This window comes from Panthera leo, chromosome E1 (genome assembly GCF_018350215.1).
Source record: "Panthera leo isolate Ple1 chromosome E1, P.leo_Ple1_pat1.1, whole genome shotgun sequence".
In the NCBI taxonomy this organism is placed as follows: domain Eukaryota; kingdom Metazoa; phylum Chordata; class Mammalia; order Carnivora; family Felidae; genus Panthera; species Panthera leo.
Window position 1 is genome coordinate 46,664,348 of NC_056692.1, and position 11,021 is coordinate 46,675,368.

The 11,021-nt window shown below is 47.4% G+C and overlaps 1 protein-coding gene across 8 annotated transcripts in view; it reads right to left on the reverse strand.

Moving 5' to 3' along the window:
• PECAM1 (platelet and endothelial cell adhesion molecule 1) overlaps positions 1-11,021 on the reverse strand; it is a 74,155-nt gene extending 63,134 nt beyond the window's left edge. For 3 of the 8 annotated variants that reach the window (XM_042917135.1, XM_042917134.1, XM_042917133.1), the window contains exons 1-2: positions 10,773-11,019; positions 5,581-5,706 (exon numbers count right to left, since the gene is read on the reverse strand). The gene's annotated coding sequence lies outside the window, so the exon portion shown is untranslated. Of the gene's footprint in view, positions 1-5,580; positions 5,707-7,150; positions 7,238-10,772 lie in introns of those variants that run through there. The other 5 variants (XM_042917132.1, XM_042917127.1, XM_042917130.1 and 2 more) reach the window with 4 other exon arrangements.

Sequence of the window (11,021 nt, forward strand, 5' to 3'; positions counted from 1 at the left end):
GTGACAGTGCAGAGCCTGCTTAGGATTCTCTCTGCCTCTCTGTCTGCCTCTCCCCCATTTGTGCTCTCTCTCAAAATAAATAAATCCTTAAAAAAATAAAATCAGGGGCACCTGGGTGGCTCAGTCGATTAAGCATCCGACTTCAGCTCAGGTCATGATCTCACAGCTCATGGGTTCGAGCTCCGCATCAGGCTCTGTGCTGATAGCTCAGAGCCTGGAGCCTGCTTCGGATTCTGGGTCTCCCTCTCTCTCTGCCTTTCCTCTGCTTGCTTTCTGTCTCTTTCTCAACACAAATAAACATTAAAGACTTAAAAAAAATTTTTTTTAATAAAAAAATAAAATCAACTTTTTGATCTCTGTCTAAAAAAAGGCCTTCTGTGATTTTGACTGGAAGGTATTGAACCTGTAAAGCATTGTGGGGAGAAGTGACCTTTTAGTCTTAGAGTATTCTGGCCCACAGACATAGCATACCTCTTGACAAACAGCAATGTTGTTGTAGTTTCCGGTGTGCTTTTCTTTAGAAACCTCGTGTCTTTTTTAGTTTTAAAGTCATGTAAATGTATTACCTATTAAAAATCAAACTAAGAAATTAAAGTCTAAAATAAAAGCTGTGCCTCGGGTGCTGGACATTATTTGGAATGACTGTTATCCCCACCACCCCGGCCCAGACAATACTACAGGGTGACTTGTGTTGAGGCCCCCCGGGAGCCAAGTCAACATGAGGCTGATCCTTCACAGGAGAGCCTCCCCACCCCCACTCACTATGGGTCTGCCTCCCTCTTAGTCTCTTTCTATGGGACCCACTCTTTCTAGTTATCCCAGCAATCTCTTCCTCCTCTCTTCCCCCAGCTATGATGTCAGAACTGGACTGTATACTCTCCTTCATTTATTTTATCCATCGAAAAGATGATCAGGCTCCTTATTCTTTATTTGTACAGTCTGAATGTCTTATTCAAAATTAAAAATATATAAATGGAATGTTTTCTAGTTCCACTTTTTAAAACTCATCAATTAAGGGGTGCCTGGGTGGCTCAGTCAGTTAAGCATCAGACTTCGGCTTGGGTCATGAGCTCACAGTTCGTGCATTCAAGCCCCACGTTGGGCTCTCTGCTGTCAGCACGGAGCCTGTGTCAGATCCTCTGTCCCCCTCTTCCTCTGCCCCTCTCCTGCTTGCAAGCTCTCTCTCTCTCAAAAATAAACATAAAAAAAATAGTCAGTTCAGTGGCTTTTTATATGTGTGTGGCCCTCACGTATCTCTCCCTTTCTAGCTCTTTGTCCTCAGTGGACTCCATAATCAAAAAAAAAAAAAAAAAGTTCCAGAAACTATTTTAGCTGTTTGGTAACTAATTAAGAAACTATATTTCTCCTTACAGTGCTGTTCCCTTCTTCCTCTTTTCGGTAAAGGGAATTGAAGGAGAACAGAGTGGTTTCTACATGCTGTGCGTCTGCCCAAATACCAGGAAAATCACACAAATGTGTAACACAGCAATTCATTAACCACAGGAAAAAACTGCCTGCTGTAATAAGGAAAAAAAAACAAAACAAAACAACAACTCAGGAAGTGCTTCTTCTGAAAAGCTAGGAGCGGTGTTGGGTAAGAAGGGGGTGGGGGCGGGAGAGATGGGGGGAGGGGCAGAGAGAGATAGAGAATCCCAAGCAGGCTCTGCACTGTGAAAGCAGAACCTGATGCAGGGCTCGATCTCACAAACCGTTGAGACCATGACCTGAGCTGAAATCGAGAGTTGGATGCTTAACTGGTTGAGCCACCCAGGCGCCCCAATAAACATTTAATAAAAACTAATAATAAAATAAAAAGGGTAAAACCAAAATTAAAAAAAAAAAAAAGACAGACAATAATAAATGTTGGTGCGGATGGAGATACTAGAGCCCCTCAGACATTGCTGGTGGGATTGTAAAATGATACATCCACGTTGGAAAGCTTAAAAACTAGAATTGCCATATTATCCAGGAGCAATTCCATTCTTAGGTATATACACCCAAAGGAAATGAAAACACGCTTACACAAATACTTGTATGTGGACGTTTACAGCAGCATTACGAATAATACCTAAAAGGCAGGAGGAACTCAAATGTCTATCAACTGACGAATGGATAAATAAAAGTGATGTATCCATACAATAGAATATTATTTGGCAGAAAAAAGAATGAAGGATTGATACCTGCTACAGTATGGATGAACCTTGAAAACGTCATGGTAAGTGAAAGAAACCAAACATGAAAGGCCACATGTATATGATTCTATTTATATGAAATGGCCAAAGTAGGCAAATCTATAGTTAGAGAGAAGTAGCTTAGTAGTTTCCTAAGGCCGGGGGAGTGAAGGGAAATAAGAGTGACTCTGAATGGGTATGAGGGTTCTTCGTAGGAGGGATTACAAAGTTCTCAAAGGTGGGGCACCTGGGTGGTTCAGCTGGTTAAGCATCCAAGTCTTGGTCTCTGCTCAGGTCTTGATCTCAGGGTTGTGAGTTCAAGCCCTGCATTGGGCTCTGTGCCGGACATGAAGCCTACTTAAAAAAATAAGTTCTAAAAGTTGAGTGCGATGATAGTTGCACAATTCTGTCAATAGACTAAAGACCACTGAATTGTACACTATAAACAGTTAAATGGTATGGTGTGTGAAATACATCTCCACAAACTGTTATTTTTTACAAAGTTTTATCTAATGTTTATTTATTTGAGAGAGAGAGAGTGCAAGCAGGGAAAGGGCAGAGAGAGGGGGAGACACAGAATCCGAAGTAGGCTCGAGGCTCTGGGCTGTCGGCACAGAGCCTGACGCGGGGCTCGAACTCACAAACCGCGAGATCATGACCTGAGCCAAAGTCAGACGCTTGGCTGACTGAGCCACCCAGGTGTCCCTGTGTGAGCCTCAGGAGGTGTCGCCCCTATTAGGCTGTCAGCTCTGTGAGGACAGACGTGGGTCTGTTGGGCTCACTGCAGTGTCCCTGCAGTCAACACAATGCCTGTGATGTAGGAGGCCCTGCGTACATATTTGCTAAATGAGGGAATGTGCCGGAAGCGCAGATGGGTTGTAAAGAGTCATCATGTACGATGGCGATGCACGGGCCACAGGAGCGGATTTGCTCTCCATGGCTGGCCTCAGGCTGACCTAGACTAAGTGGGAGCTGATAGAAAGCCAGCGTCTGCCCCTAGCCCGATGAGGCAAGATGCAGCCCTGAGCGGGGTGCAGGCCCAAGGCCCCAATGGAGGAGACCAGGGCCTGAGGAGCCCATTGGAGTGAAGGAGGAAGCGTGTGTGTGGGGGGGGGGGGGGTGGGGGGGAGGGGTGGTTTGAGGGTCTGCATGCTCTTGTGTGAGTGGTGGTTTGGGTTGGAAATGAGCTGGGCCAGGCATCCTGAGAGGCCGCCCTGGTAGGGCTGATCCGATTTAGCAAATAAAAATGCCTGACCCCGACTTACATCTGAATTTCACAAGAGCAACAAGTCATTTTGTAATAGGAGTACGTCCCACATATTGCACAGGACAGACTAGAAAATGATTTGGGCTATCTGAAATTCAGATGTACCTGGGCATCCGGCATTTTACCTGACAACCGTCACTCGGGACCCCCTCTGTTTCAGGAACACTTATGCCAAACCAGAGTCAGGTGCAGAAACGCTAGAACGTTCAGGGGGCTGAAGCAGTGAAGTTTCCCATGGGTTTCTTTGTCAGGTTATTGAAGGGACATGAGGGAAAACAGGCACTAAGTGGGGCTGCAGATGGGAGGGAGGGTCAGAAATGCTCTGCTCCGGGCCCGGCCCAGGACCAGGAGGGCAGTGTCTTCTAGGAGTCCCCACCTAATGAAACAGCAAAGATGTGCCTGCAGAGGGATGGCCTCATCCCAAGCGGGCACCCTGCTAAACATCAGGAAAGACAAAGTCCTGGCCCTGCCCTCGAGGGGTCAGGAGGCTGATTTATCAACAGACGGTTCAACAAAGAGTCAGGGGTGCTGGGAGAAGCTCCCCGCAGAAGACAGAAAATGAGGTGGCCAGAGGTGGTCTTCCCTGGATATTTCTCTCTGGTTTTCCCCATCAGTCTAAGCGGAAAAAACGATATCTACTTCTACAAGCAGGGTCTTTATCCATCTTCTTGACAATTGACTATCCTCTGACTCCTTCTTCCCAGTTTTGAATCATCCACAGAGAGAATCCCGAGCAGGCTCCTCACTGTCAGTGCAGAGCCCGACGCGGGGCTTCATCCTGATCATGACCTGAGCCGACATCAAGAGTCAGAAGCTCCACCGACTGAGCCACCCAGGTGCCCCTGGATCATCCACAGATTTTATCAGAAGGTCAGCAGGGTTCTCATCCAAGTCATTAATAAAAATACTCAGTAGGGGACTGAAGATACAACCCTATAGCACTCTACAGATTTGCCCCAGGCTGATCCTAATCAAAATTCTTTTGATATAAATGTTCAGCAAGCTACAAATCCCCTTCCTCTGCCGTCATGTATCCCACCCATCTCCATGAGGACGTGAGGCTTCCTCAGGACGATATCATAGGTGCCTTGACCAAATCCAGAAGTACTAGCAAACTATAGCTCCATTAGAGGGTGATCACTCTCAATACCATCCAGGCAGCAGTGGTAACAATAACAATAATAAATAAGAGAATATTTTTTTTTTGTCTTCACTCTCCTTTGTTGTCCTTTCTATCCAAGACGCAGTAAACTTCACTAAAATAAGAGGAAACCCTAATCGGTTTATCTTAAGTTCAAGGAAAAATTACCCTGCCAGGAACAACTCTTGGGGAGTGTGCGCGGGGCAGGGGTGGGGGGTGGCAGGGCAGGGGGGGAATGGTCATGGTTTATCTAGAGATCAGTAAAACGAATTTTAGATACAAAGAGTGACTTCGGTTTAAAGTACAGGCAGTTTCCAGCTTATCATCAGGTTTTGATCCAGAAGTTTGTTTTCAAGTTGGCTGTTGAGCAAATACAAAATGTACTCGAAAAGCAGTCTGACAAACACTGATTAGGTTCCCTGCTCAACCCCAACAAGCCCTTTACCGGCAGTGAGGCTGAGATTGTAACTGAGCCCCAAGTTTCTTCGGGCTCCCAGCTCTGAGCCCCTTCCTATCAGGGGGAGGTCTGGGCAGTTTCCCTCCTCTGCACGTGGGACTCAGCAGGCAGCTGCCTGTATGCAGGGATTATTTTTAAGCCCACTGTCTATAACTTAAGGACATTTTTCATGGCGCGTAGTCCCCTCTTTTGGGGGACTTTCCAGCAGGAACGGTGTCCCCATTCCTCATGTCACCCCATCAGTGTCTGTAGATTCCCATCTCGATGGGTGCCAGAGCCTCATTTTGCCTGGGGACAGGTGGCAGCCATTTCTCCAAACTGTCTTCTTAAACCCACAGCATTAGGCTCTAGAAATTCATCCTTCTCCTAATATTTTACTACTAGAGATTGAAGAGAAGTAGCAGAAAACACAGAAGGTGAGAGATAGGAATGTTGGCTGACGGCTGCTGTTCACAAGCATCCCTTTACAGTTTGTTCTCTGTACACATAGGCTCTGGGGATCTAAGAGAGAAAAGCACTTAGAAATAGTTAAAACATTACCCACCGGGGTGGCTCCCAGTCCAGTGAGCATGTGTTGCTTCGTCCTTTCTCATGGGGCCGGCAGAAGTGTAGGTCGGCTTCTTATGACCAACCATCACCTCGGTCTGAACAGGAAATCTGGTTGGGGGAGCTGCGGAGAAAGCAGAAGCCGGGAACGATGTGAACTGAGCCACAAGGATGTTCTCAGTTCTCAGCAGATCCCTCCATCGCCTGCTTTGACAGGAACTAGTAGCTCCCGCTAACACATTGCCTCTTAGAGGTTTCCCCTCTCCACTGTTTTGGCCAGGCAGGTTTGTGCTATCCCTGGGCTGGGCCTCCCCGTGTTGCAAGTGTAAGGGCAACCTTGTTCTCTTCCAGTATCTAACCTGAAACCCCCAAAATGGCCTGAGTTTAAAAGGTGGGGGGGGGGGAGGGGCGCCTGGGTGGCTCAGTCGGTTGAGCGTCCGACTTCGGCTCAGGTCATGATCTCACGGTTCGTGGGTTCCAGCCCCGCGTCGGGCTCTGTGCTAACAGCGTAGAGCCTGGAGCCTGCTTCGAATTCTGTGTCTCCCACTCTCTCTGCTCCTCCCCTGCTCATGCTCTGTCTCTCTCTCTCCTTCAAAAACAAAAACAAAGAAGGTGGGGGAGATAGGGAATCCTAAAACCATAGACGACAGGGGCCGTGACATCTACCCTCCATAAAGCTCCAGCAGATTATTTCTTAGGTATGTAAAAACTTCATGTTGTGTCTATGCATCCCCTACAATCTTTTCCTAGTGAGTTATGATGGCTCACACTTCAATCAAGAAGTGTATAGAGCTTCAATAAAGTCCTTGTTGAAATAAATGAAATTAGGGAGTGGGCCCAGACCTCAGCTGTTGAGAGTTCAGGGAAGGGTGGAGGATGGGGAGTCTGGGCCAGGCCTGATAGAGCCGCCTGTGAAGGTCACGCCCCGGAAGGGTCAGGCCAGGTGTTAAGGGCTAGACGCGGCCTGGGTCATGAAGTAGGCAGAACAGGAGGAGTGCCCAGTGCAAGGACCGACAACAGACAGGTGCAGATCACATCAGAACTCTTAGAGGAGTCGGCAGAGAGCACTTGCGGCTTCCAGGCAAGAGTTGGAGATGCCCAGAAACCGACAAGGCTCTTCTAAAAATAAGTCATGACAGTTGCACCTGGTTTCTTTTGTTGTCAGGGTCACTAGATTGTCAAAACCATAAAATCCTGTAGGTACAGGGCTCCTCGATTTTAGCAAGACATCTAGCCGGGTCTGTCCCGAAGCCCTTGTGGAGAAGTATGTGCAATCTGCGACTTGTGGGACAATTAAATCAGGAGAGTTTTTAATCAGGAGCGTCTGGGCGGCTCAGTCAGTTAAGCGGCCAACTTACCGGCTCCGGCCATAATCTCACAGTTCTGGGTTCGAGCCCCGAATCGGGCTCTGTGCTGACAGCTCAGAGCCTGGAGCCTGCTTCGGATTCTGTGTCTCCTTCTCTCTCTGCCCCTCCCTCGTTCATGCTCTGTCACTCACTCTCTCTCTCTCTCTCTCTCTCTCAAGAATAAACATTAAAAAAAATTAAAAACAAAGTTAAACTTCTGACCTTAGTTTCCAGAGACCAGTGAAGCAGGCTCCAGGCTCTGAGCTGTAGGCACAGAGCCCGAAGCAGGGCTTGAGCCCATGAACCGTGAGATCATGACCTGAGCCAAAGTCGGACGTTCGACTCACTGAGCCACCCAGGCGCCCCTGGGAAGGTTTTTAAAGACAGCTGAGGGAGGGAGGGCATGTTTCTAGAGGGCTGTGGAGTAACCTCTGGGCCAACATTGGGCAACACAGCCTCCAGCAAGAAAGCAAGTGTGCAGGCCAGTTCCCCGGGGACTCCAGCGGCCATGTAAGCCACTCTCCTCTCCAGGGGGAACGTGTACCTGTTGAACATCTCTTCATCTTACTGATAAATAAGCTACTAAGAAGGCAAATATTTGTCAAAACCAACACCTGGTGGGTCAGAGCAGTGTTCCTGCTGATTGCCAAAGTTAAACACAAAGAGAAAGGAAAGAAGAAAGCTGTTGTCATTGTGAACGTGGTTAAGTGGCCTCTGTTGATTGTGGCGGGGGAGGGGGGTAGTCACAGTTCTGGCTGGATGCTAGGAAGGGCCATGCAACAATGAACATGCATCTGTGTCCTCATTGTAGAAACTTGAGCAGATCTGTCTGACCACTCAAACAGCAAGCAGGACAGGAACAAAAGCAAAAACAAAATGTAGCCCAAGAGCTCAAGTCTCATGTGAAGCCAGCAAGGGTGGCAGAATGACAAAAGTTCTGGATGTGCCACACAAAACTCAAGAAGAAAGGAGCCCATCTGGGAGTGAGAGAGGCAGAGCAAGACTGATTGGTTGACTTTGAGAGGGCCGGCCTGGACTTGATTTTGAGGGAAAGGCCTCGGTACTGGGGCTTTCTCTGGGAAGTGGGATTCTCCCCTCTAAGTCCCCTTCAAACAACCTCCAGTGAAGCCCTGCCTTATTTTAAGTTGACTTGGAGAGGGGTTTCTGCTAATTGACTTGGAGAGGGGTTTTTCAGGAGACAAACAAGACTCTCAGAGAGGTTAGTACGCTTGCCCAAGGTCCCACAGTCAGTTTAAGTGGTAAAGTCTGTTGGAGTGTTGGATGACTGACTCCAAGGCCTGAACTCCTTGTACAAATGCCTCTAGAAGAAAAGCATTTCAGGGGTGCCTGGGTGGCTCAGTGGGTTAAGCGTCCAATTTCGGCTCAGGTCATGATCTCACGGTTCATGGGTTCAAGCCCTGAGTTGGGCTTTGTGCTGACAGCTCAGAGCCTGGAGCCTGCTTTGGATTCTGTGTCTCCCTCTCTCTCTGCCCCTCCCCTGCTCGCACTCTGTCTCTCTCTCTCTCAAAAATAAATAAATGTTGAAAAACAATTTTTTTTTTTAGTTTTAAAAAATCAAAAGAAGAAGAAGGAGGAGGAAGAGGAGGAGGAAGAGGAGGAGGAAGAGGAGGAGAAGGAGAAGAAGAAGAAGAAAAACATTTCAGGACTTCTTGAAATGCCCCACAATAGGAAAATCTTCAGCTTTGAACAAATACCAAAGAGGTCAGAGTGTGAAAAAGGTGAAGAACACAGAGTATAAAATATTTATTTACCAAGGTTATTCTAGGATGTAATCCTTCAATTTGTTCTATACAACTGTCTTGCTGTTTCCTGTTTCTTTATAACTTCACTACCCGATTAAACAAAATTAAAATAAATAGATGCATACAAATAAAAAAGGCAGCCAAGTTAGGGTATGAGAATATGCACAGGAAACAGTGCTAATAGACAGACATGAGATTCATGTGATTTAGGACCAAGCTGGGAGCCTGTGTAAACATTTCTAATATTGAGAATGTGAGAACACATGGGGCTTTCTAAATGGATCCCTCACAAACCTCAATGATCTGCTTTAATTAGAGCTGTTTACTTTTTTAATGTTTATTTATTTATTTTTAATTTTTTTTAATGTTTATTTATTTTTGACAGAGAGACAGAGAGACAGAGCATGAGCAGGGGAGGGGCAAAGAGAGAGGGAGACCCAGAATCCGAAACAGGCTCCAGGCTCCGAGCTGTCAGCACAGAGCCCGATGCGGGGCTTGAACTCACAGACTGCGAGATCATGACCTGAGCCGAAGTCAGACGCTCAACCGACTGAACCACCCAGGCACCCCAAATGTTTATTTATTTTGAGAGAGAGAGCGCATGCGTGCGCCAGCATGAGCTGGGGAGGGGCAGAGAGAGAGGGAGAGAGAGTCCCAAGCTGGATCTCAGGAACCATGAGATCTAATGAGAGCTGTTTAAAAAGACACCAATTTGCCCAGAGAAATAAAAAGCATGTTGGACACCTGGGTGACTCAATTAAGTGTCTGACTCTTGATTTCAGCTCAGGTCATGATCTCTCAGATGTGAGATCAATTCCTGCATCAGGCTCCTCCCTGGGCATGAAGCCTGGGCATGGGGTTCTCTCTCTTCCTCTCTCTCTGTCTCTCCCCTGCTGGTGTTCTCTTTCTCTCTCTTTCAAAAAAAAAAAAAAAAAAAAAAAAAAAGCATGTGTTCACACAAATATCTGTACATGAATGTGCACAGCAGCTGTGCTGGAATTATTTATAATACCAACTTTTCCAAAAAAAGCTGGAATTAGCCCAGATGTCCTTCAATGGGTGAATGGTTAAGCAGCGGTATATCCATACTATGGAATATTCTTCAGCAATAAAAAGGAACAAACTATTAACGACAAACTGAGCAAATCTCCAGGAAAATATGCTATGGCCTTCCACCCTCCAGTTCTCCTGGGTCTTGTGTGGAGTGACGCCAGGTGGTGACAGGGAAGCTGAGCATTACGTGAAAACCTTCCATTTCTTTCTTTTTTTTTTTTTTTAAGTTTAATTATTCATTTTGAGACAGAGAGAGTGCGAGTGGGGGAGGGGCAGAGAAAGGGAGCATCCCAAGCAGGCTCCGCTCGGGGTTTGAACCCACAAAACCTTGAGATGATGACCTGAGCTGAAAGCAAGAGTTGGACGCTTCACTGACTGAGCCACCCAGGTGCCCCGAGGGTCCTCCATTTCTGCTGGTCCCACCGGCACAGAGCAAATCAGGGAGAACCCGAATGCTCTCCTCCAAGAGGCTCCTTTTCTTGTACTAAAAGGAAGAGGTGATCTGAGCTGCTCTGAAGGCATGTGGCAAGACCACGTCTGTTACCATCTTCTCCCTAATGCTGGGGCCCTCCTGGGATCTAGGGGTCCAGGCCACTCCACTGACAAAAATAAAACATGAATGTTCACACTGCTACTTCCAACCTGGAAAAAACTCGGAAATCTTCTCCCAGGGTGACAAGGAACAAACATGTTCCAAATAATGGGACATTCTAGGTGGAAAGTGAACAGAAACATTTTGAGACCTAGGAAAGATCGTGGATGTTCGAGGAGGGAAAGCTGGGGGGGGGGGGGGGGTTGAGCATTATTCTAGAGATGCACTAAAATGCCCCAGCTCCTAAGTGGGATGTCTCCCTCCCAGATAATTTCATGATCAGTTGCACCAGAAAATTATCCTCACATGGACCTCTGGAACAGTGAAAGGATAAATGTAAGGTGTCCTTAGTCTCTTCCTCCCCCATAGATGAGGCCAAAATGCCATCCCTTAAGCTGGCTTACAGAGACGGCCCCTGAGGTTGGCCACGACTTACCTGGGCAGCCACAGAAGGGCCTGATGAGCCTGACAGTGTCTCAAGAACTCCTTCCTGGCCAGGGAGCTTCCTTCACTGTCTCTGGGGTCCCCACTCATCACCTGGCCTTTGTCCTCACATCAAGAACCTGGCACAGTGTGTGTGATACCAGGGCCAGGGTGCTCTGAGCCAGGTGCTGGCTTCTGAAGAATGGCCTGAGTGCTGGGCCCACCCCAGCAGAGCCAGCTGTCACCAAGCACCAGGTGACAA